The sequence below is a fragment of the Callithrix jacchus genome, chromosome 14 (assembly GCF_049354715.1).
Source record: "Callithrix jacchus isolate 240 chromosome 14, calJac240_pri, whole genome shotgun sequence".
In the NCBI taxonomy this organism is placed as follows: domain Eukaryota; kingdom Metazoa; phylum Chordata; class Mammalia; order Primates; family Cebidae; genus Callithrix; species Callithrix jacchus.
This window is the reverse complement of record NC_133515.1, coordinates 41,294,282-41,317,183: the sequence shown is the minus strand read 5'-3', so window position 1 is coordinate 41,317,183 and position 22,902 is coordinate 41,294,282. Positions and strand designations below refer to the sequence as shown.

Sequence of the window (22,902 nt, the reverse complement as noted above, 5' to 3'; positions counted from 1 at the left end):
ATCACGAGGTCAAGAGATAGAGATCATCCTGGCCAACATGGTGTAACTGTTTGGAAAACTCTGCCCCTACCACGAAAGCTCTCTCTCTCTCTCTCTCTTTCCCTCCCCCACAAAGAGGCTCCCTTATCTCTCACTTTACATACCGGCCCTAGCCCTCCCGCCGCCCAGCTTCCTGCCGCCCAGCTTCCCGCCCAGCGGTTCAAAGTGACCAACAGTTGCCCACCACCTCGGCTTTTGGCTTCCCCACCCCCCAGCCCTTCAGCCCCCTATAAAACAACCCTGCCCCTCTGAGCGGCGCGGCCATTCTCCTCTTCCTCCCGGCTGGTCCGCCCGGAGGCTCTTTCCTCTCAATAAAGCCTGAACTTAAGGAATTTCCTCTAGCCTGCGGTCCGGTTTTTTCCGAACGAGTTCAGTCTTCCTGCAGAGGGTAGGTCGGACAAATGGTGCCGAAACCCGGGAGCTGGGGCCGTTGGCCTGGCCACGGCCCCCCTCCCCAACCTACCCAACACTGGCCCTGCCACCTCCACGTTCTGATTAAGGTAAGCCAAGTTTTTCTTGCTTTGCCTTCCCCCGCTTCCCGTCTCCTCTTCCTACGGCACAGTGCAGTTGCTCCCTCTCCGGCGTTCCGCACGGACTCCTTGCCTAGTCTCGGCCGAGCCAAGGTAGTCTTCCGTTCCGGCTCCAGGAGCCTTCCGATGGACAGCCACCAGACAGGGGACGCCCCTCTGACCACTTCCCTTTCCGTACTTAATTGTACTCTGGGGAATTTGCAATGAACGGGGACGCCTTTTCGTTGCATCTGCCCATCTGCGCCGGAGGGTCTGTAGCTGCGCCTGCCATGGGAAATTCAGAGTCCAAAATACCTCTGAGCACCCACCTCGGGTGCTTGCTGCGAAATTTTACCAAATTGGGATATTCCCAAACCCTCAGAAAGAAAAAGCTTATTTTCCTGTCCCAGGTGGCTTGGCCCCAATACAAACTCAGTAACCAGTCACATTGGCCCCCGACTGGCACTTTTGATTTCAACACCCTCCGAGATCTCGAGGATTTTTTTTGTCGCCGCACAGGCAAGGACAATGAAATTCCTTACGTCCAGGCTTTTTGGGACCTCCGTACCCACCCCGACCTATGTTCTTCCTGCTCCACCTACCAAATCCTCTTATCTCAAACCCCCTGTAAATCTTCCTCCACTACCTCTCCCCCTCCCTACTCCTCACCGGAGGATCTGCCTGAACATCTGTCCTCTCCTGCCAATCTCAGCAACCAGTCGCCATCAACGGCACGCCCTTCCCCCACTCCCTCTGCACCTCCTACCTCAGAGGCCATGCCTTGCTCTCCCTCTACTCCCTCCGAGCCCCCTCCCTCAGAGGCCGCACTTCCTCTTGCCTCTCCGGTGGCGGCCCACACCCGCCCCCACCAACCAACTATCCTGGCCCCACTCCGAGAAGTAGCAGGCGCAGAAGGTTTAATCAGGGTCCATGTTCCTTTCTCACTCCAAGACCTGTCCCAAATTGAGAAACGTTTAGGATCCTTCTCAGCCGACCCGTCCACCTATATTAAAGAATTCCAATACCTCACTCAAGCATAAGAAGCCCTAGTCCGGTATACTCGACTAGACCCAGCCTCCCAAAACGGGGCCACTGTATTAGCCTCCCATTTTATCTCCCAATCAGCACCCGACATAAGAAAGAAACTAAAGAAAGCAGAAGAGGGGCCAGAGACTCCCATCCAAGACCTGGTAAAAATGGCCTTTAAAGTATTCAATGCCAGGGAAGATGCGGCTGAGGCTGCCCGCCAAACTCACATGAAGCAGAAGGCTGCCCTCCAGACCCAAGCCCTAGTGGCGGCTCTAAGGCCGGCAGGGAACCAGAAGCCCAAGGCCGAAACCCATGCCCCTCCAGGGGCATGTTTCAAATGTAGAAAGGAAGGACACTGGTCCCGAGCCTGTCCACAACCATGGCCACCAACTAAGCCTTGCCCTATCTGTCGGCTCCCGGGACACTGGAAGTCAGACTGCCCCAGCTTCCCCAGGGTGCCGGTTCCTCAAAACAGACACACTGGCGTTACGCAGCCGGCGGTCACCCTCAGTAGGGAGGAGCCTGCTTGCCAGGAGCCGACCTCCGAGGGAGCTCCGTTCCCCAGTCTACTAGGGCTGCTAGACGACTAGCGGGGCCCTGGCTTTCCGACTCCGGTTACCCTCGCCGAGCCTAGGGTCACAAGACATGGGGCCTACCTACTCCGCACTTCCTTCCTATTCTGGCCATCTCACTCCTTCCCAGGTCTCGGTCATGGGAATCGACGGGACCCCGAGTATCCCCTACCAAACCCCACCACTCATGTGCTCATATAACTCTACTCCATTTACCCACTCTTTTTAGTAATCCCCACCTGCCCAGTTCCCCTTCTGGGGCGAGACATCCTTTCAAAGCTGAAGGCCGTCATAACCTTCCCCACCGCCAGCCCACACAGCCTTTTTCTCCTAGCCCTCAATACTCTGCCTCAGAACTCCAGACCCTCCAGTCTACCCCCGAGGTACGGTTCAAGGATGACTGGGCCTTCAAGCATAACCTCCTCATCCTCCCTGAAAAGCAAAGGTACCAGATAATCCAAGACATCCATAATTCACTCCACATTGGGCCTAAAGCCTTATACCGATTCCTCAACCCACTTTTTCACCCTCACCATCTCCTCAGTACCATACAGGAAGTCCAGTCCTCATGTACTGTCTGCGCAAAAACTAATTCCCAGGGTTCCTGTCATCCCCGGTGCCAGCTTCATTAGCTATGTGGGTTCCTACCTGGCCAAGACTGGCAAATTGATTTCACCCATATGCCAAAGCACAAACAGTACCGGTATCTGCTAACCATTGTTGACACTTTTTCAGGCTGGATTGAAGCTTACCCCACAGCCTCTGAGTCTGCCGGGACAGTAGCCACTCATCTCATTCAAGACATCATCCCACGCTTTGGACTCCCGGCTACCATACAGTCAGACAACGGCCCAGCCTTTATCTCCAAAGTCACTAATGCCGTTTCTACCTCTCTAGGAATTCAGTAGAAGCTACATGCCGCCTACCATCCCCAGTCCCCTGGTAAGGTAGAACGGGCCAATGGCCTAATAAAGGCGCATCTGACCAAGCTCATGCTTGAGCTCCGCCAATCCTGGGTAACCTTACTTCCTATCGCCCTCACCAGGGTAAGAGCAAGACCCCGGGGCCCGTCACAGCTTAGCCCATTTGAGCTGCTGTATGGTTGCCCCTTCCTACTTTCAACTCCCCCACCGCCAGAGACTACTCCTCTAGACAGCTACCTCCCCTACTTTACTCTCCTTCGCAGCCTTCTCCGAGAACACGCCAACGCTTCTCTTCCCCAACCCACCCAGCCATCTGAAAATACACAGAAAGTCTCCCCTGGGGACTCAGTTCTTATCAGGTCTCTCTCCCCAAAGCCCCTCACCCCCAAGTGGGAAGGACCATACACAGTCCTCCTTACCACTCCATCAGCTATAAGAATTGCTGAAATCCCATCTTGGGTTCACCTCTCTCGGGTAAAAAAGGCCCCTCATGGACCCTCCTTATGCTGGAAGGCTGTTCCTACTGGCCCTTTATCTGTCAAACTTACCAGGGCCTAGCAGCCACACCCCCTACAGATGGAGATTCTTCCTAACTGAAAACTATACCAAAACCACCTTCATCTGTAATACCCCCCCATACAGCCACAACCACCTTCTTGCAACTTCCGACTGCCCCGCAGCCAGATGCCAAAGTGCCGTATAGCTGAACTTCACCAAATTCCGCAACATCCATACTACTATACCTCTCATGTGCTTCAACCATGACCAACCATCAGGAGCATGCAATAATACTCCTTGGTGCTCCTGCATGGGATGTACTTGGATGGGCTGTCGAATACATATAGCTATCGAGTCCACAGTACCTGCCCGATCTCAGCTCAAAATCATCCCAGATGTAGATGGAGAAGGAAACACCATTATTGGTTCTACACGGTATTCCCTTCTCATACCTGACCCCTGGGACAACCGGTGGAAAAGCCCCCAGAAAGCTGCCGTGTATGACCACATAGATACCAAATATCCCTCTTCCCACCTGTACATCTGGTGGGCATACGTACGTACAGTCCACCAAGTCCACTCTGACATTAGCCTACAAGAAAAATCTCTGAATGACCAATTGCAACCACATTCGTCTCCGTTTTCCTGGTTAACCTTTCTCCAAGAAGGAATCAAGTTAGCTAACCTCTCAGGATTAACTGACCTAACCTCATGCCTCATGTGTGCCTTCTTAGGACAGACTCCCTTCGTTGCAGTCCCCTACCCCATCCCTCTCACCTTTCAGCCTCAACTTCTTCCTTCTCCCCCGTCAGGGAAGTCGATCTCTACACTCCACCTGATTTTGAACAGCTACCTGTGTGCTATTCCCTAGGCCAAAACTTCCCTAGCTGTAACAGAACTATACGGGTAACCACTAATATAAAAGCCCCACGAGGAACGTTTTTCGGGTGTAACAAGACCTTAACAAAAACTCTCTACATTGGCCTTTCCTCATCTCTTTTATGCCTCCCGGTAACCCTAGTCCCTCGACTCACTATATATTCCCCAGCCGAGTTCCAGATGCTGCAAACTCCCCATCGCCACACCCGACGAGCTGCCTTCCTACCCATTGCTGTTGGAGTCTCCCTTGCTGGTTCAGCACTTGCAGCAGGATTAGGAGGAGGGGCACTAGTCCACTCTCACCTGGCCATAGCCCGACTGACCTCACAACTCCAAGCGGCTATTGATGACTCTACTGAGTCTTTAGCATCACTCCAATGACAGATCACCTCAGTTGCCCAAGTTGCCTTGCAGAACCGAAGAGCCCTGGACCTGCTCACTGCTGAACGAGGAGGGACCTGTATCTTCCTACAGGAAGAGTGCTGTTACTACATCAACGAATCCGGCCTAGTAGAAACCCGAATCGAGAGCCTCCAGAAACTCAAAACTAACCTGCAGAGTCAGAAGTTCTCGGCTGAAGCCACAGCGTGGTGGTCTTCCTCTATGTATACCCTCTTGTCCCCATTGCTTGGGCCCCTAGTAGCCGTTTGCCTAATCTTACTTATTGCTCCTTGCTTTCTACAGTTCCTATAGCGGCGCTTTCAAGAACTGACTCGAGTCACCATCCACCAGATGCTGCTCCAACCCTACCCTGAACGAGTGCAAGAAACAGACCTCTCCCCGAACATCCAGGCTCCTTAAGAAAAGAGACCTCTTCAGAACCCCGCCCCCCCCATCGACCCTTGTCAGCAGGAAGTAGCCAGAGAGACAACCGACGCCCCGACCCCCTCTTTTTCTTTTCTTTAAGGAGTCGGGAATGTTTGGAAAACTCTGCCCCTACCACGAAAGCTCTCTCTCTCTCTCTCTCTTTCCCTCCCCCACAAAGAGGCTCCCTTATCTCTCACTTTACATACCGGCCCTAGCCCTCCCACCGCCCAGCTTCCCACGGCCCAGCTTCCCGCCCAGCAGTTCAAACTGACCAACAGTTGCCCACCACCTCGGCTTTTGGCTTCCCCACCCCCCAGCCCTTCAGCCCCCTATAAAACAACCCTGCCCCTCTGAGCAGCGTGGCCATTCTCCTCTTCCTCCTGGCTGGTCCGCCCGGAGGCTCTTTCCTCTCAATAAAGCCTGAACTTAAGGAATTTCCTCTAGCCTGCGGTCCGGTTTTTTCCGAACGAGCTCAGTCTTCCCGCAGAGGGTAGGTCGGACAGTAACCTCGTCTCTACTAAAAATACAAAAAATTAGCTGGGCATGGTGGCGCACGCCTGTAATCCCAGCTACTCGGGAGGCTGAGGCAGGAGAATTGCCTGAACCCAGGAGGTGGAGGTTGCGGTGAGCCGGGATCGTGCCATTGCACTCCAGCCTGGGTAACGAGCGAAACTCCGTCTCAAAAAAAAAAAAAAAAGAATACCAAACAGGAAATTCTAAAAGAATTAGATTGATGTCAGACCTTTCAACAACATTGGGTATAAGAAGATAATGGAGTAATAGTTCTTAAGTAGAAAAGAAAAACAAGTTTTAACCTACAATTTTACAACCAGCCAAGTTGTCATTCAAATGCAAAAAGATCAAAATAAAAATCTTCTCAGGCAGGGGGTACACAGTGGTTAATACCTATAATCTCAACACTTTGGGAGGCCAAGTCTGGTAGATCTCTTGAGCTCAGGAGTTTAAGACCAGTCTGGGCAACATGGCAAAACCTCATCTCTACAGAAAATAAAAAATTAGCAGGGTATGGTGGTGTGTACCTGTATTCCCAGCTACTGGAGAGGCTGAGGTAGGGGGATTGCTTGATCCTGGGAGGTGGAGTTTGTAGTGAGCCATGATTGCACAACTTCACTCCAGCCTTGTTGACAGAGTGAGACCTCATCTCAAGAAAAAAAAGAAATAAAGGAAAATTGCAGACAACAAGGCCTTAAAATGCTTGCCCTGCAAAGAGCCACATTGAAAACCATCTTTGAAGTGCCAGAAAACAAGGTCACATTCAAAGGTAAATAGAGTGTTTTCAAATGGTTTAACCTAATATATAAAGCAATTTTTTTTTTTGTAAAGACGGGGTTTCACCATGTTGGTCAGGCTGGTCTTGAACTCCCGACTTCAGGTGATCTGCCTGCCTTGGCCTCCAAAGTGCTTGGATTACAGGCGTGAGCCACCACGCCCGGCCTCTTTTTTGCTTTTCTAGAAACATTTTACAATAAAAAAAAAAGTTAAAATCATTTTGGAGGAAGTACTCAAGAAGAAAAACAAACCTAGAAGACTTTGCAAAAAATATTTAAATAAGGGTGATTAAATACATTGGTAACAAATTCTGTTGTCTAAACAACAGCAAGAATAGCAACAGATTTAGGACCATAGTCAAAGGGAAAGCACACCCATAAGAATCCCAAATTGGCGGGGTGTGGTGGCTCATGCCTGTAATCCCAGCACTCTGGGAGGCCAAGGCCGATGGATCACCTGAGGTCAGGAGACCAGCCTAGTGAACATGGTGAAACTCTGTCTCTACTAAAAAAAATACAAAAAATTAGCTGGGTGTGGTGGCAGGCGCCTGTAATCCCAGCTACTTGGGAGGCCAAGGCAGGAGAATTGCTTGAACTCACTAGGCAGAGGTTGCAGTAAGCCAAGATTGTGCCACTGCACTCCAGCTTGGGCAATAGAGGGAGACTCCATCTCAAAAAAAAAAAAAGAAGAATCCCAAATTAAAATTCTGGGCAATATTACATCCATAGTGGGTTGTGAGTATGTAGAAATTTGGGAAATCCCCAAATATTTGGAAATTAAACAACTTATTTTTACATTATCTATGGATCAAAGAAGAAATCACAGGGAAAATTATTAAATCTTTTGTACTAAGTGAAAAAGAAAATGCAATATATCAAAATATACAGGATGCAGCAAATGAAGTGTTTAAGGGAACTGTATAGCTATAAATACCTGCATTAGAAAAGAAGAATGGTCTTATATCAACAATCTAAACTTCTACTTTAAGAAACTAGACTTTACTAAAAAAAAAAAAAAAAAGGCTGGGTGTGGTGGCTCACGCCTGTAATCCCAGCACTTTGGGAGGTCGAGGCGGGTGGATTGCTTGAGGTCAGGAGTTTGAGACCAGTCTGGCCAACATGGTCAGACCCATCTCTATAAAAAATAGATAAATAAATATAAATTAAAAAAGAAACTAGAAAAAGAAGAACCAATTAAATCTGAAGCAAACAGCAAGAAGAAAATAATAAAGTTTAGAGTAGAAATAAGAGAAATAGAAAACAAAAAGAATAGAGAAAAATCAATAAAACAAAAGGTCCGTTTTTTGAAAAGGTTAACAAAATTGAGAAATTTTTAGCTAGACCAAGAGAATGAGAAAACATAAATTACAAAATCACTACTGACCACACAGAAACAAAAATAATTACAAGGAAATAATTATAAATTGAACAATTTGGATGAAATGGACAAATTCCCAGAAAGATACAGATTAACAAAACTGACTCAAGAAGAAATAAAAAGTCTGAATAGGCCTATAGCAAGTAAAGAAATGGAATTAGTATGTAAAATCTCCCCACAAATAAAAACCCAGTCACAGAATACTTTACTAGTGAATTCTGTCAAATAATTTAAAAATACATAACACCGATCTTTCACAAATTATTTCAGAAAATAGGGGAAGAAAGTACACTTCCCAAGTCATTCTGTGAGGCCAGTATTATCCTGATTCAAACCAAAGATATCACATGAAAAGAAAACTACAGACCAATATCCTTTTTGAACATAGATGCAAAAATCTTTAGCACAAAATTAGCAAATAAAACCCAGCAACACTTAAATAGAAGTATATGTCATGACCAAGAGGGCTTTATCCCAGGAAAGCAAGGTTGATTTAACATCTGAAAACCAATTTAGATGAATCACTATAGTAATAAAATAAAGGACAAGGCTGAGTGCAGTGGTTCACACCTGTAATCCCAGTACTTTGGGAGACTGAGGCAGGTAGATCATGAGGTCAGGAGTTCAAAACCAGCCTGACCAACATGGTGAAGGAGTTCAAGACTAGCTTGGCCAACATGATGAAACCCTGTCTCTGTCAAAAAAATTTTTTTGGGCTGGGCGCAGTTGCTCAAGCCTGTAATCCTAGCACTTTGGGAGGCTGAGGCGGGTGGATCACGAGGTCAGGAGATCGAGACCATCCTGGTCAACATGGTGAAACCCCGTCTCTACTAAAAATACAAAAATTAGCTGGGCATGGTGGAGCATGCCTGTAATCCCAGCTACTCAGGAGGCTGAGGCAGGAGAATTGCCTGAACCCAGGAGGCGGAGGTTGCGGTGAGCCGAGATCGCGCCATTGCTCTCCAGCCTGGGTAACAACAGAGAAACTCCGTCTCAAAAAAAAAAAAAAAATTTATTTTATTTAATTTAATTGGAAAAAATAAAATAAAGGACAAAAATCATATAATCTCAACGGATGCAGAAAAGACATGGACAAAATCCAACATTCACTGATGATTTTTTTAAAAAACAACCCCCTTGGGAGGCCAAGGCAGGTGGATCACCTGAGGTCAGTTCAAAACCAGCCTGGCCATCATGGTGAAACCTCATCTTTGAGGAAAAAAAAAACCCTCAAACTTGGAATAAAAGGGAACTTTCTTAACTTGATAAATCATATCTAACTGAAACCTACCATCAACATTACATATAATGATAAAGACTGAATGTTTCTCTTTAAGATCAGGAACAAGACAAGGATATCCTCTCTTGCCTCTTTTAATTAACATTGTCCTGGAGGTTCAAGTCAGTGTGATAAGGCCAAAAAATAGCTGGGCGTGGTGGCTCAAGCCTGTAATCCCAGCACTTTGGGAGGCCGAGGCGGGTGGATCACGAGGTCAAGAGATCGAGACCATCCTGGTCAACATGGTGAAACCCCGTCTCTACTAAAAGTACAAAAAATTAGCTGGGCATGGTGGCGCGTGCCTGTAATCCCAGCTACTCAGGAGGCTGAGGTAGGAGAATTGCCTGAACCCAGGAGGCGGAGGTTGCGGTGAGCCGAGATCGCGCCATTGCACTCCAGCCTGGTGACAGAGTGAGACTCTGTCTCAAAAAAAAAAAAAAAAGGCCAAAAAATAAAAAGAAAGGCATCCACATTAGAAAAGAAGTAAAACCGTCTTTTTTTCACAGATGACATGATCCTGTATATAGAAACAACAAACTATTATTGGAGATTAAAAAAAAAAATCAAACTACTATTGTCACCTATAATCTCAGCACTTAGGGAGGCCAAGGCAGGCGGATTGCTTGAGCCAGCCTGGGCAACATAGCAAGGCCCTTCTTTAAAACAAAACAAAACAAAACAAAACAGAAAAACTACTGTTGTTAAGATAGCAATATTGTAATATTGCCCAAATTGATCTGCAAGTTTAATGCAATCCTGTGCTGTAATAAGAAATAAATATGTATTTGATCTCTGCCCTGGTTTCCTAGCATAGAACTAAAACTCTTGTGATTTCCCTGAGTGATAGGGGTGAGAGGAACACTTTCATTATTCATAAAAAGCCCCTTTCAACCATACTGGAGTTTATGCTAATGAGGTGACTCTTGGAGGATGGGGGCTGGTTGACAGAGGAACCAACCTTGTAATTAGAGGGTTGGAATTTTCAGCCCCATCTCCTTGACCTCTGGGGAGGGGAGAAGGGCTGAAGTTTAATGCCAATCACAGAAGGTTAATGATTTAGTAAATCATGCCTACATAATGGGAACTCCATAAAAACCCTAAGTGACAGGGTTTGGAGATCTTCCAGAACACATTTAAGGTCCTGGGAGGGTGCAGGGCCTAAAAAGCCATGAAAGCTCTGTGCCCCTCTCTTGTCATACCCTGTCTTGTGCATCTTTTCCATTTGGCTGTTTCTGAGTTGTATCCTTTATAATAAACTGTAGCTGTAAGTACTCAGCTGAGTTCTGTGAGCCACTACAGCAGATTATTGAATCTGAAAAGGGGGTTGTGGGAACCCCTCATTGTAGCTATGTCACACAGAAGTGTGGGTAACCTGAGGACCCATTATTTGAGACTGGCATTGGAAGTCAGAGGCAGTATTGTGGGACTCAGCCCTTAAGCTGTGGGGGTTTCACTAACTCCAGGTAGGTACTGTCAAAATTGAATTGAGTCATTGGAGATCCAACTGGTGCTTGCAGAGAACTGAAGAATTGCTTGATGTTGGGGAGGAAAAATTCCAGACATTTGGTTTTAGAAGTGTTTTTGAGTATAGAAAAGTCTGTTCATTTTTTTCCTTTAAATCCCTATCAAAATCTTGGTTGCCACTTTTGCAGAAATTGGCAAGCTTATTCTAAAATTAATATGGAAATGCAAAGGATCTGGAATAGCAAAACGATCTTGGAAAAGAACAAAACTGGAGGACTCACACTTTTCTGATTTCAAAACTTATGACAAAGCTACAATAATCAAAACAATGTGGTTCTAGCTTAAGGATAGACGTATAGGCTAATGGAATAGGATTGAGAGCTCAGATCTCACATGTGAGGTCAATTTATTTTTGGCCAAGCCCAAGGATGCCAAGGCAATTCAATGGGAAAAAGATATGTAATACAGTGTTGGTAAGGATGTGGAGAAACCGGATCCTTCATACATTTCTGATGAGAATGTAAAATGGGCCAGGTGTAGTGGCTCACACCTGTAATCCCAGCACTTTGGGAGGCCGAGGTGGGTGGATCACTTGAGGTCAGAAGTTTGAGACTAGCCTGGCCAACATGGTGAAACTCCGTGTCTACTAAAAATACAAAAATATTAGCCAGGTGTTGGGGCACATGATAGTCTCAGATATTCGGTAGGTTGAGGCAGGAGAATTGCTTGAGCTCAGGAGTCGGAAGTTGCATTGAGCTGAGATCGTGCCATTGCACTCTAGCCTGGGCAACAGAGGGAGACTCTGTCCAAAAAAACAAAAACAACCAAAAAGAGAGAAAATGTTAAACGTTACAGCCACTTTGAAAAACAGTTTGGTAGTTTTTTTTGTTTGTTTTGTTTTGTTTTGAGACAGAGTCTTGCTCTGTTACCAGGAGCCAGGCTGGAGTGTAGTGGGGCAATCTTGGCTCACCACAACCTCTGCCTCCCAGATTCAAGCAATTCTCCTGCCTCAGCCTCCCGAGTAGCTGGGACTACAGGCGTGCACCACTACACCCAGCTGATTTTTGTATTTTAGTAGAAACAGGGTTTCACTATGTTGGCCAGGATGGTCTTGATCTCTTGACCTTGTGATCCGCCCACCTCGGCCTCCCAAAGTGCTGGGATTACAAGCATGAGCCACTGTGCCCTACCTGGTATTTCCTTAAAAAATTAAAATTAAACTTACCATTGACCCAGAAATTTCATTCCTAGGTATCTACCCAAAAAAAATTGAAACATATGTCCACAGAGACTTATACATGAATATTCATAGCAGCACTATTCATAATAACCCCAAACAGGAAACAGTCCAAATAGCCATCAACAGCTTAATGGATAAACAAAATGTGGTATAGTCACACGACAGAACACAGCATAAAAAGGAACTACTTTTTAGTAAAAAGGTTAGGCATAGTAGCTCACATTTATACTATAATCCCAGTACTTTGGGAGGCTTGGGTGGAAAGATCCCTTGAACCCAGGAGTTGGAGACCAGCCTGGGTAACATAGAGAGACCCTATCTCTAGAATAATAATAATAATAGAAGATTAAAAAAAAGGAACTACTAATATACACTATGACATAGATGAACCTCAAAAATATTATACTAAGTGAAAGACATAAAGACTATGTATTGTATTATCTCATTTACATATATATTTTTTTGTTTATTTTGTGTTTTTGAGACAGAATCTCGCTCTGTTGCCCAGACTGGAGTGCAGTGGTATGATCTCTGCTTACTGCAACCTCTGCCTCCCAGATTCAAGCAATTCAAGCTGAGACTGTAGGCATGTGCCACCACACCTGGCTAATTTTTGTATTTTTTGTGGAGATGGGGCCTGTACCGCCCCACCTTGCCCCTCCCTTCCTCCCATCCTCCCTTTTTTGATAGAGTCTCACTCTGTTGCCCAGGCTGAAGTACAGTGGCATGATCTTGGCTCACTGCAATCTCCACCTCCCAAGTTCAAGTGATTCTCATGCAGCTGGGATTACAGGTGCGCATAACCACACCTCGCTAATTTTCATATTTTTAGTAGAGACAGGGTTTCAACATATTGGCCAGGCTAGTCTCGAACTCCTGACCTCAAGTGATCCACCCGCCTGAGCCTTCCAAAGTGCTGGGATTACAGGGGTGAGCCACCACAGCCGGCCAAATCTGTGCTGTTTTAAGTGACCTAGTTCATGGTAATTGTTATAGGGGCAACAGGAAGCTAATATTACTATAATATCCAACCTCAAGCATATTTGATTTCTATTTTATAATTTTTGAATTAGTTGTAAATGTAGAAAAATTCTAAAATTTCACATTAAAATCTGGATTTATAGTTCTGTTATTGTTATTTAACTGGAAAATTAGACAGCATAGATCTTCCCCAACAGCATGGCAGTACTAACTGCCTGGAGCTGAGCTAGGATGCCCCAGGACCCTGGGGCCTGCTTGCCTCCCTGTGATGCCTGTCTGGCTCCTACAGGCATAGGAGTGTGTGACTTCCACTTTAGGCTGCATACCAGGGCTTCCTGCAGCCACATTTGGATCTGAGGATGTGACTGAGTCACTTTGAATGAATGTGACTTTTTTTTTTTTACTAGCATGAATTACACTTATCTGCTTTTTGAGAGTTTCAAAAGGGGGACAAGAGGGGCTACTTCTCCAGCTGCCTGATTATTTCAACCTGTGTCATCTATACATCTTCTGGCTGAAAATCACCTGCCCATGTTATTGCAGGGACTTGTTCTTTTTATCAAGCTTCTGACTTTTCTGAAATATTTGGCGAGTGATGGAGTGTCTCCTCTTCATACTTCACTTGGATTTTCCGCTTTGCCATGTACTGATGCTTACCTCCTGGAGCTCCAGGAGGACCACCCTCTCTTGAAAGATGAGAGCATCGGCCAGGCACGGGGTCTCACATATGTAATCCTAGCACTTTGGGAGGCCAAGGCAAGTGGATCACCTGCAGTTGGGAGTTTGAGACCAGCCTGATCAACAGGGAGAAACCCTGTCTCTACTAAAAATACAAAATTAGCTGGGTGTGGTGGCACGTGCCTGTAATCTCAGCTACTCGGGAGGCTGAGGCAAGAGCATCACTTGAACCCAGGAGGTGGAGGTCGTGGTGAGCTGAGATAGTGCCATTGCACTCCAGCCTGGGCAATAAGAGCGAAACTTTGTCTCAAAAAATAAAAATAAAAAAAAGAGGCCAGGCGCGGTGGCTCACGCCTGTAATCCCAGCACTTTGGGAGGCCGAGGCGGGTGGATCACGAGGTCAAGAGATCGAGACCATCCTGGTCAACATGGTGAAACCCCGTCTCTACTAAAAATACAAAAAGTTAGCTGGGCATGGTGGCACACACCTGTAATCCCAGCTACTTGGGAGGCTGAGGCAGGAGAAGTGCCTGAACCCAGGAGGTGGAGGTTGCGGTGAGCCGAGATCGCGCCATTGCACTCCAACCTGGGTAACAAGAGCGAAACTCCGTCTCAAAAAAAAAAAAAAAAAGATGAGAGTATCTTGGCACCCTCAGCAGTGCAGGAAAAGGGGGCACTGAGAATGTTGTTTTCTGTCTGGGACAGGGACACAGGCCTGTTTAATTATTTGCTTCAGCACAGGTGGAAGGTTAACAGACTTATCTGAAATCTTGGTGTGAATTACAATGCACAAAAAAGAAATCTTAAAAGTATACGTTAGAATGCTCTAGTACTCAGAGGCCAAGCTTTTCCACTTAAGTTTCCTCCTGAGCACTCCCTTTCCCTATCCCTCAAGAAATGATACCCATAGCAACTCCCTCCACCCTGAGTCCTGGTCTCCTGCAGCCCTTGTCTTAGGTTAGGATTCTGAGGCTGGTCTTTCAAAAAGACTGACAGCCTTACCAAAATTGACCCACTGGCTGCACCTCCATCCCCATCCAAGAATGCCATGATCCTCCAGTCTGCAGTGTGGATCTGTGGCCTGCGCTTTGGCACTGTCAGCAGGTTCCTCCAGAGTCTTCCTGCTGAAGAGGAGTTCCCCTGGAGTTCTTCTGGTTGCCTTCCTGGCCCTCCTCCCATTTTCCTCTGGGTAACTGCTTCAACCAGGATATACCTGCACTCTTGCCCAAAACACAGCTACAGAGACTGCCTGGTCTGAATCATATTTTTTAAAAAGGAGCATTTTTCTAATCCTTAAATGATTTTGCATTGCCCTTAGGAGGAAATCCCAAATTCTTAGTGGCCCATTAGGCCCTGAAGGGTGGTGCCTGCCTTTCCTTCTGCTCAGGCCCCACCAGCCTTTTCCTTCCCTCCCTCAATTGCCTTTCTTCAATTTTTTTTTTTTTTCAGATGGAATTTCACTCTTGTTGCCCAGGCTGGAGTGCCATAGTGCTATCTCAGCTCACTGCAACCTCTGTTTCCCAGGTTCAAGCAATTCTGCCACAGTCTCCCAAGTAGCTGGGACTACAGGCACGTGCCACCATGCCTGGCTAATTTTATATTTTTAGTAGAGACAGGGTTTCACCATGTTGGTCAGGCTGGTCTGGAACTCCCTATCTCAGGTGATCCACCCACCTTGGCCTTCCAAAGTGTTGGGATTACAGGTGTGAGCCACTGGGCCCAGCCTCCTTTTCTTCTTCTCTTTCTTTCCTCTTCTTTTTTTGAGACAGGGTCTTGCTCTGCCACCCAGGTTGGAGTACAGTGGCATGATCATAGCTCACTGCAGCCTCAAACTCCTAGGCTCAAGCAGTCCTCCTGCCTCTGCCTCCTGAGTAATTGGAACTATGGGTGTGTGCCCCCACTAGCAGCTTATTTTTATTTTTATTTTATGCTGTAGAGATGAGGTTTCACTATATTGCCCAGGCTGGTCTGGAACTCCTGGGCTCCAGAGATCCACCTGCGTTGGCCTCCTAAAGTGTTGGAATTACAGAGATGAGCCATCATGTCCAGCATTACTATTTTAAGTCATGCAGAAATCCACATACTTATATTAATATAGAGGATTTTCATAAGCTAAATTCTTAGAAATGGAGTTGCCAGATTAAAGGAACCACCCATTTAAAATTGTTGATAGATATTACTGAATTTATTTCGAAAAAGGTTGTGCCAGTTTGTGTTTACATCAAGGGTATCCTTCCCCATCACTGCTGTATTAATTTCAATTTTAAACTAGTAGTGAGGTTAAGCATTTTTTCATGGGGTTAATTGCCCTTTATATTTAACTTGTGAACTACTTATTCAAATTCTTCAAGTAATTGAGATAGAATTCCAAATATAAAAAATAAACTCATATATATATTAGACAGAGAGAAAAGGCAGCTCCCATGCTGTCGTGGGAGAGGACCCAGAGAGGGAATCTTAAACTCCTATATTTTATTTTGTTACTTAAGTACAGTTTCATGTTTAGACCTTTATTCTATCTGACATCTTTTTTACGAGCTGAGATTTACCTTTACATTTTATATTTGTTACTATTATTTTTTACAAATAAAAGTAAAATTGTTGTTTTCCTACATATTTGAAATACCATCTTTATAACAGATCAAAATTTTTTTTTTTTTTTTGAGACGGAGTTTCACTCTTGTTACCCAGGCTGGAGTGCAATGGTGCGATCTCGGCTCACCGCAACCTCCGCCTCCTGGGTTCAGGCAATTTTCCTGCCTCAGCTTCCTGAGTAGCTGGGATTATAGGCACGCACCACCATGCCCAGCTAATTTTTTGTATTTTTAGTAGAGATGGGGTTTCACCATGTGGACCAGGATGGTCTCTATCACTTGATCTTGTGATCCAGCCTCCTTGGCCTCCCAAAGTGCTGGGATTACAGGCTTGAGCCACCGCGCCCAGCCAACAGATCAAATCTTATACATATGTAAGACTATTTCCAGACTTTCTATTCTGTTTCTGCTGACTCTATTTGTAGATTTCTGGCTCCACCTCACATTGTTTTAATTATTACAGCTTTATAATACATACCTGGTACCTATTTAGCACTCAACAAATATTTGTTACCCTCTGAATCTACTCTTTTGAACATGCTTTGAAATCAATTTGTCAAGTTATTAAAAAATTTATTGAGATTTTAAATTCTTTTGCTTTCAAATTCTTTTTTTTATTTTTATTTTATTATTTATTTATTTATTTTTTTTTTTTTTGAGACAGAGTTTCGCTCTTGTTACCCAGGCTGGAGTGCAATGATGCGATCTCGGCTCACCACAACCTCCACCTCTTGAGTTCAAGCAATTCTCCTGCCTCAGCCTCCTGAGTAGTTGGGACTACAGGCACACGCCACCATGCCCAGCTAGTTTTTTGTACTTTTAGTAGAGACGGGGTTTCACCATGTTGACCAGGATCTCGATCTCTTTTTTTATTTTTTTGAGACAGAGTCTTGCTTTGTCACCAGGCGCCAGGCTGGAGTGCAGTGAGGCAATCTCGGCTCACTGCAATCTCCACCTCCCAGGTTCAAGCAATTCTCCTGCCTCAGCCTTCCGAGTAGCTGGGACTACAGATGCGTGCCACCATGCCCAGCTAATTTTTGTATTTTTCAGTAGAGATGGAGTTTCACCATGTTGGCCAGGATGGTCTTGATCTCTTGACCTTGTGATCCGCCCGCTTTGGCCTCCCAAAGTGCTTGGATTACAGGCGTGAGCCACCGAGCCCGGCCTACTTTCAAATTCTTTATGCAATTTCTTTTTTTAAATTGACCCACAAACCACACACAGATGGGGTCTTGCTGTGTCATCCAGGCTAGTTTCAAATTTCTGGGCTCAAGTAATCCTCCTGCCTCCACCTCACAAGTAGCTGGGATTATAGGCACATGCCACCACACCAGGCTGCAATTGTATTTTAAGCATATCTTTTATTGATAGCATATGTTTGCATTTAATGTTTTTAAATCTCATCTGAAAGTACTTAATTTTAATTGGCGAGTTTCTGCCAATCAATTATAGCTCTATAGATACATTTAGTCTTGTCTTCTGTTATTTCATGTTGCTTTTTAAATACTCCCTTATTGTTTTTCTTGTTTTCTATCATTTGCTTTCTGGCCTGTGTTTTCTTTGTTGCTTTTCCTCACTCCTAACTATTTGAAAAATGTAATTGTGTGCAACACACAATTTACTCATGTATCAAACCTGCACATGTACCCACTGAACCTAAATTTGGAAAGAAAATAACCTATAATTTTTCAAAACTATTACTTTACTTTTTCATTTGGTTTTGTTTCTTTTCTTTGTTCTTTCCTCCCCTAGAGACCAGATCTCTGTCCATCACCCGGGCTGGAATGAAGTGGCTCAATCACAGCTCACCGTTGCCTGAAACTTCTGGGCTCAAGCCATCCTCCCTTTTCAGTTTCCTGAGTCGCTGGCCTATTTTTAAAATTTTAAATAAATATGCTTATGCCTGTGCAATTCCAAAAGTCACTACTTTTAGAGACCGAGAGAGCAATCAGAGAGAAAATAAATAGGGATATTGAAAATCTAAACAGGCCGGGCGCGGTGGCTCACGCCTGTAATTCCAGCACGTTGGGAGGCCGAGGCGGGCAGATTACATGAGGTCAGGAGTTTGAGACCAGCCTGACCAATATGGTAAAATCGTGTCTTTAAAAATAAAAAATTTAAACAATAAAATTAATACATTTGATCTATTAGATACAATTGAACTCCACACCCAGCAGAGAATTCACATGCTTTTTTTTTTTTTTTTTTTGAGACGGAGTTTCGCTGTTGTTACCCAGACTAGAGTGCAATGGCACGATCTTGGCTCACCACAACCTCTGCCTTCTGGGTTCAAGCAATTCTCCCGCCTCAGCCTCCCAAGTAGCTGGGACTACAGGTGCGCACCACCATGCCCAGCTAATTTTTTTTTGTATTTTTAGTAGAGACGGGGTTTCATCTTGTTGATGAGGATGGTCTCGATCTCTTGACCTCGTGATCCACCCGCCTCGGCCTCCCAAAGTGCTGGGATTACAGGCATGAGCCACCGCGACCGGCCCATATGCTTTTTAAGCGCTAGAGGAATACTTAAATTGGCCTAAAAGGAACTGTAATAAGTGTCACAGAATCAGTATCATATAGACTAAAATTAGAAGTAGTAATAAAAATAAGGCTGAAAAGCACATGACTTGTAATTTGCTTGCTCTACTGTCCTTTCTGATCTCTCCTACCTACTCCTCCCTCTTGGATTGCTGGATGGCTCTGGGAAACTGGAAATTTTTACTCTACACAGCAATTTAGTTCTTCAGCATCTCCTCTCAAACTCAGCTCCCAAACCAATTGTCCTCATTGAGAACCCATCCAAAAACAACAGTCATCTTCTGATTTACCAGGATTCGCCTTCCTAAAATTTTATTTTTTTAAAAAAATTGTTTTTTTTTTTTGAGACAAAGTCTTGCTCTGTTACCGAGGCTGCAGTGCAGTGGCATGATCTTGGCTCACTGCAACCTCTGCCTCCTGGGTTCAAGTGATTCTCTTGCCTCTGCCTAATAGATGGGACTACAGGCATCTGCCACCACACTGCGCTAATTTTTTTGAATTTTTAGTAGAGATGGGGTTTCACCATGGTGGCCAGGCTGGTCACGAACTCCTGACCTCAAGTGATCCGCCTGCCTCAGTCTCCCAAAGTGCTGGGATTATAGGTGTGAACCACCGCACCCAGCCCTAAGAAGATTTTACTGGCAGTTTACACACTAGTAAGCAGTGTCTATTGACCTTCCTTCTCCACCTTTATGAAAAGGGAATAAATAAGCTAAAAACAGTGTGGTAATTCCCTCCTCTTTTTCCCTTCCCCACTCCACCTTTTGGGCATGTTTTGTCATCTTTGTTTCTTTCTTAAATGAACAAATATTTCTTGAGCACCTGCTGTGCCAGGCACAGCAGTGGAAGCTAAAGATGTGGAGGTCAACCAGGCAGGTGTGGTTCCTGCTCTCATGGAGCTTACCGTCTAGCAAGGAAAGGGACACAAACACAAATAACCACTCAAACGAGTTTAACATTGCCCCTGTGGTTGGTGATGACAGCCTGTGGTAAGGAGATCCTACTATTAAAGACAGTTATTCAATGGCATTTGTTAAAGCATGGTAAGGAAGACTTTATTCAAGACCATTACAATAGGCATAGGGATCACTAAAGTGGGATTTTTCAACAGGGGAAAGAGACTGGGCTCAATTCTGACTACAGCATAGGTAAGTGGGAATTTGTAGCCAAGAAGCAGGGTGGGGTCAGTGGATGGTAAATGACTAAGAGCTAACGTCTAGGATAAGGGGTCATTCTGGCTAAACCAACCTCACAGGATTCTTGCTAAAGTCAGTCCAGGTGATCAGTTATCACCCCAGGGGATAGGGGAGGGTGAGAAACCCAATCAGATATCAAGGGTAAGTGAGATCAAATATCCAAGGGAGGTGTTCTTGATGACTTAGCAAGATTCCTTGCTAAAACTAGATTTTACAAGGAAATGCACAGATGGGCCTAGGACAAAGTTCAGGAGGTTGACTAAAGTTTAGTCAAGCAAAGAATCTTTGTCACTGCCTGGCCAGGGAGCCCAGGGAAGGCTGGTCTGTTAGAGGGATGCTGGGATGATGTCAGTGGTGGGGTAGGAGTTACTTTGGTAAAGAAGAGGGCATAGTGTGCTGGGAGGAGGCAATAGCATGTGCAAAGCCCTTGTGGCAGGAAGGAGCAAGGTAAATGTGAGAGACTGAAAGGAAGCAGCCTGCCTGGGTCATTGTGAGGCCCGGAGAGGCTGCAGAGGTGGGCCAGGACCAGGCCATGCACAGCCTGGCTGGTCAGGCTGGGGGCGGCTGCCCTGATTCTAAGAGCTGTGAAAAACCATTATGATTATTTTGTTTTTGTTTTTATTTGTGTTGTTAAATATAACATGAATTTAGAAAATCACTTCAAGCAAATGTACCATTTAATGAATTACTATAAAGTAAACATCACAGATGGGAGGAAACTGAGGAGACACGATGACTAAATGCAGTGTGGGATCCTGGATTGGATCTTGGAACAGAAAAAAAAATTAATGGGAAAACTGGTTAAATCTGAATAAAGTCTGTCGTCTAGTTAATTGTATTGTACCAAATGTTGGTTTCTTAGTTTGGACAAAAAGAAAAAAAAAAGTAGGGAAAAAGTATTATATACTAGTAAAATGTTAACATGAAGGGAAGCTGAGTGAAGGGTACATGGGAACTTTCTGTACTATCTTTGTAACTTTCTGTAAATCTAAAATTATTCAAAAAAAATTTAAGCTGACAAATACAAAAAACATACTCAAATCCAGAAAATAATATGATTTTAAAAATTAACTTACAACCAGGCCGGGCACGGTGGCTCATGCCTATAATCCCAGTACTTTGGGAGGCCGAGGCAGGTGGATCACGAGGTCAAGAGATCGAGACCATCCTGGTCAACAAAGTGAAACCCCATCTCTACTAAAAATATAAAAATTAGCTGGGCATGGTGGCATGCATCTGTAGTTCCAGCTACTTGGGAGGCTGAGGCAGGAGAATTGCTTGAACCCAGGAGGCAGAGGTTGCGGTGAGCCGAGATCATGCCATTGCACTCCAGTCTGGGTAACAACAGTGAAACTCTGTCTCAAAAAAAAAAAAATTAACTTACAACCTGTGGGATTGTAAAAAAGAAAAAAAAAATCACTGCCTCACCTACTTCTGCATAACTTTTTCCCTACTTTTTTGGGTTTCATTCGATCGTGTCTTTTTTTGTTTTTTTCCAGACGGAGCCTCGCTCTTGTGGCCCAGGTTGGAATGCAGTGGCGTAATCTCAGCTCACTTCTGTTAAAACATGCGCCCTAAATGCAGAGACTCCCAAACAGGCTTTGGGTGAGCAACACGGCTGTTTGCTCACCTGGGTGCAGGTAGGCTGAGGCCCAAAAAGGTGTCAGCGGAGGGCAGAGGTATAGGAGTTGGTTTTAAATGTTTGCGATAAACAGTGGAAAGTTACAGAAGTAACTTTAGGCCATTTTTTTGCAAGCTGGGAGGGGGTCGCAGGGTGTGGAGTCACAGGTTGACCAAGGTCGGTTATAAGGTCCAATGGCCTTATCAATTGGAGCAGGAATGAGGAACAATAGAGAATGTGTTAATTTAAGTTAAGTAGGCACCTCAGGGGTTGATCATTTCTTCCTCTTTTCATGGTCTTCCAGTTACTTTAGATTTTCCAGGAACTCATCTGGAGTGTCCAAGCAGGTCACGTAGGTTAACATGGCATCTATGGGGCGGTCAGTCGGCCTAAAAGATCTTACAACTTGTGCCTCAGCCTCCTGAGTAGCTGGAATTACAGGCGCCCACCACCACACTGGCTAATTTTTGTACTTTTAGTAAAGACAGGGTTTCACCATGTTGGCCAGGCTGGTCTCTAACTCCTGACCTCAGGTGATCTGCCCGCCTCAGCCTCCCAAAATGCTAGTATTACAGGCATAAACCACCGGGCCCAAACTTGATCATGTCTTATATAACAATGATTTTGTAATATTTTGTAGAGCTAGAATAAAAAGTAATTTAGTCGTTTTTTTTTTTTTTTTCTTTTTCTTGAGACAGAGTTTTGCTCTTTCACCCAGGCTGGAGTGTAATGGCGTGATCTTGGGTCACTGCAACTTCTGCCTCTCAGGTTCAAACAATTTTCCTGCCTCCTGAGTAGCTGGGATTACAGGCGTCCACCACCACACCCAGCTTATTTTTGTACTTTTAGTAGAGACAGGGTTTCACCATGTTGGCCAGGCTGTTCTCGAGCTCCTCACCTTGTGATCCACCCGCCTTGGCCTCCCAAAGTGCTAGGACTATAGGCATGAGCCACTGTGCCCAGCCCAGTCTTTTTTTTTTTTTTTTTTTTTTTTTTAATGCAGATAAAACTGAAAGATAGTGTTCAGAGCTTCCACTTGGGAGATGCGTTTGACAGTCATGCACAGCATAGGTTCCCTCAAGGGCAGTATATCCTCTTAGTTTCCTCTTCTTCATGATGGTTTCTTGGTTTTTCCTTGTGTATCCTGATCTTGACACATTTGAAGAGTACTGATTGGGTATCTTGAAGGATGGTCTTCAATTTGGATTTGTGTGATGTTTTTATCTTGATTAGAAAGCAGCTATGGGTTTTTGGAAAGGCACAGAGTTGATAGGCATGTTTTTTTCTTTCTTTCTGTTTTTTTTTTTTTTTTTTTTTTTTTTTGAGAAGTCTCCTTCTGTCGCCCAGGCTGGAACAGCGGAGTGATCTTGGTTCACTGCAACCTCCACCTC

The 22,902-nt window shown here is 45.1% G+C and overlaps 1 long non-coding RNA gene across 1 annotated transcript; it reads right to left on the bottom strand.

Annotated features, from left to right (window-relative positions):
* Nucleotides 1-706: 706 nt before the first annotated feature.
* Nucleotides 707-5,260, bottom strand: LOC144579158 (uncharacterized). The gene is made up of 3 exons (XR_013526088.1): nt 5,002-5,260; nt 4,773-4,917; nt 707-833 (listed from the first exon to the last, which is right to left on the bottom strand). It is a non-coding gene; the product is annotated as an uncharacterized LOC144579158 (long non-coding RNA).
* Between the last annotated feature and the right edge of the window lie 17,642 nt (nt 5,261-22,902).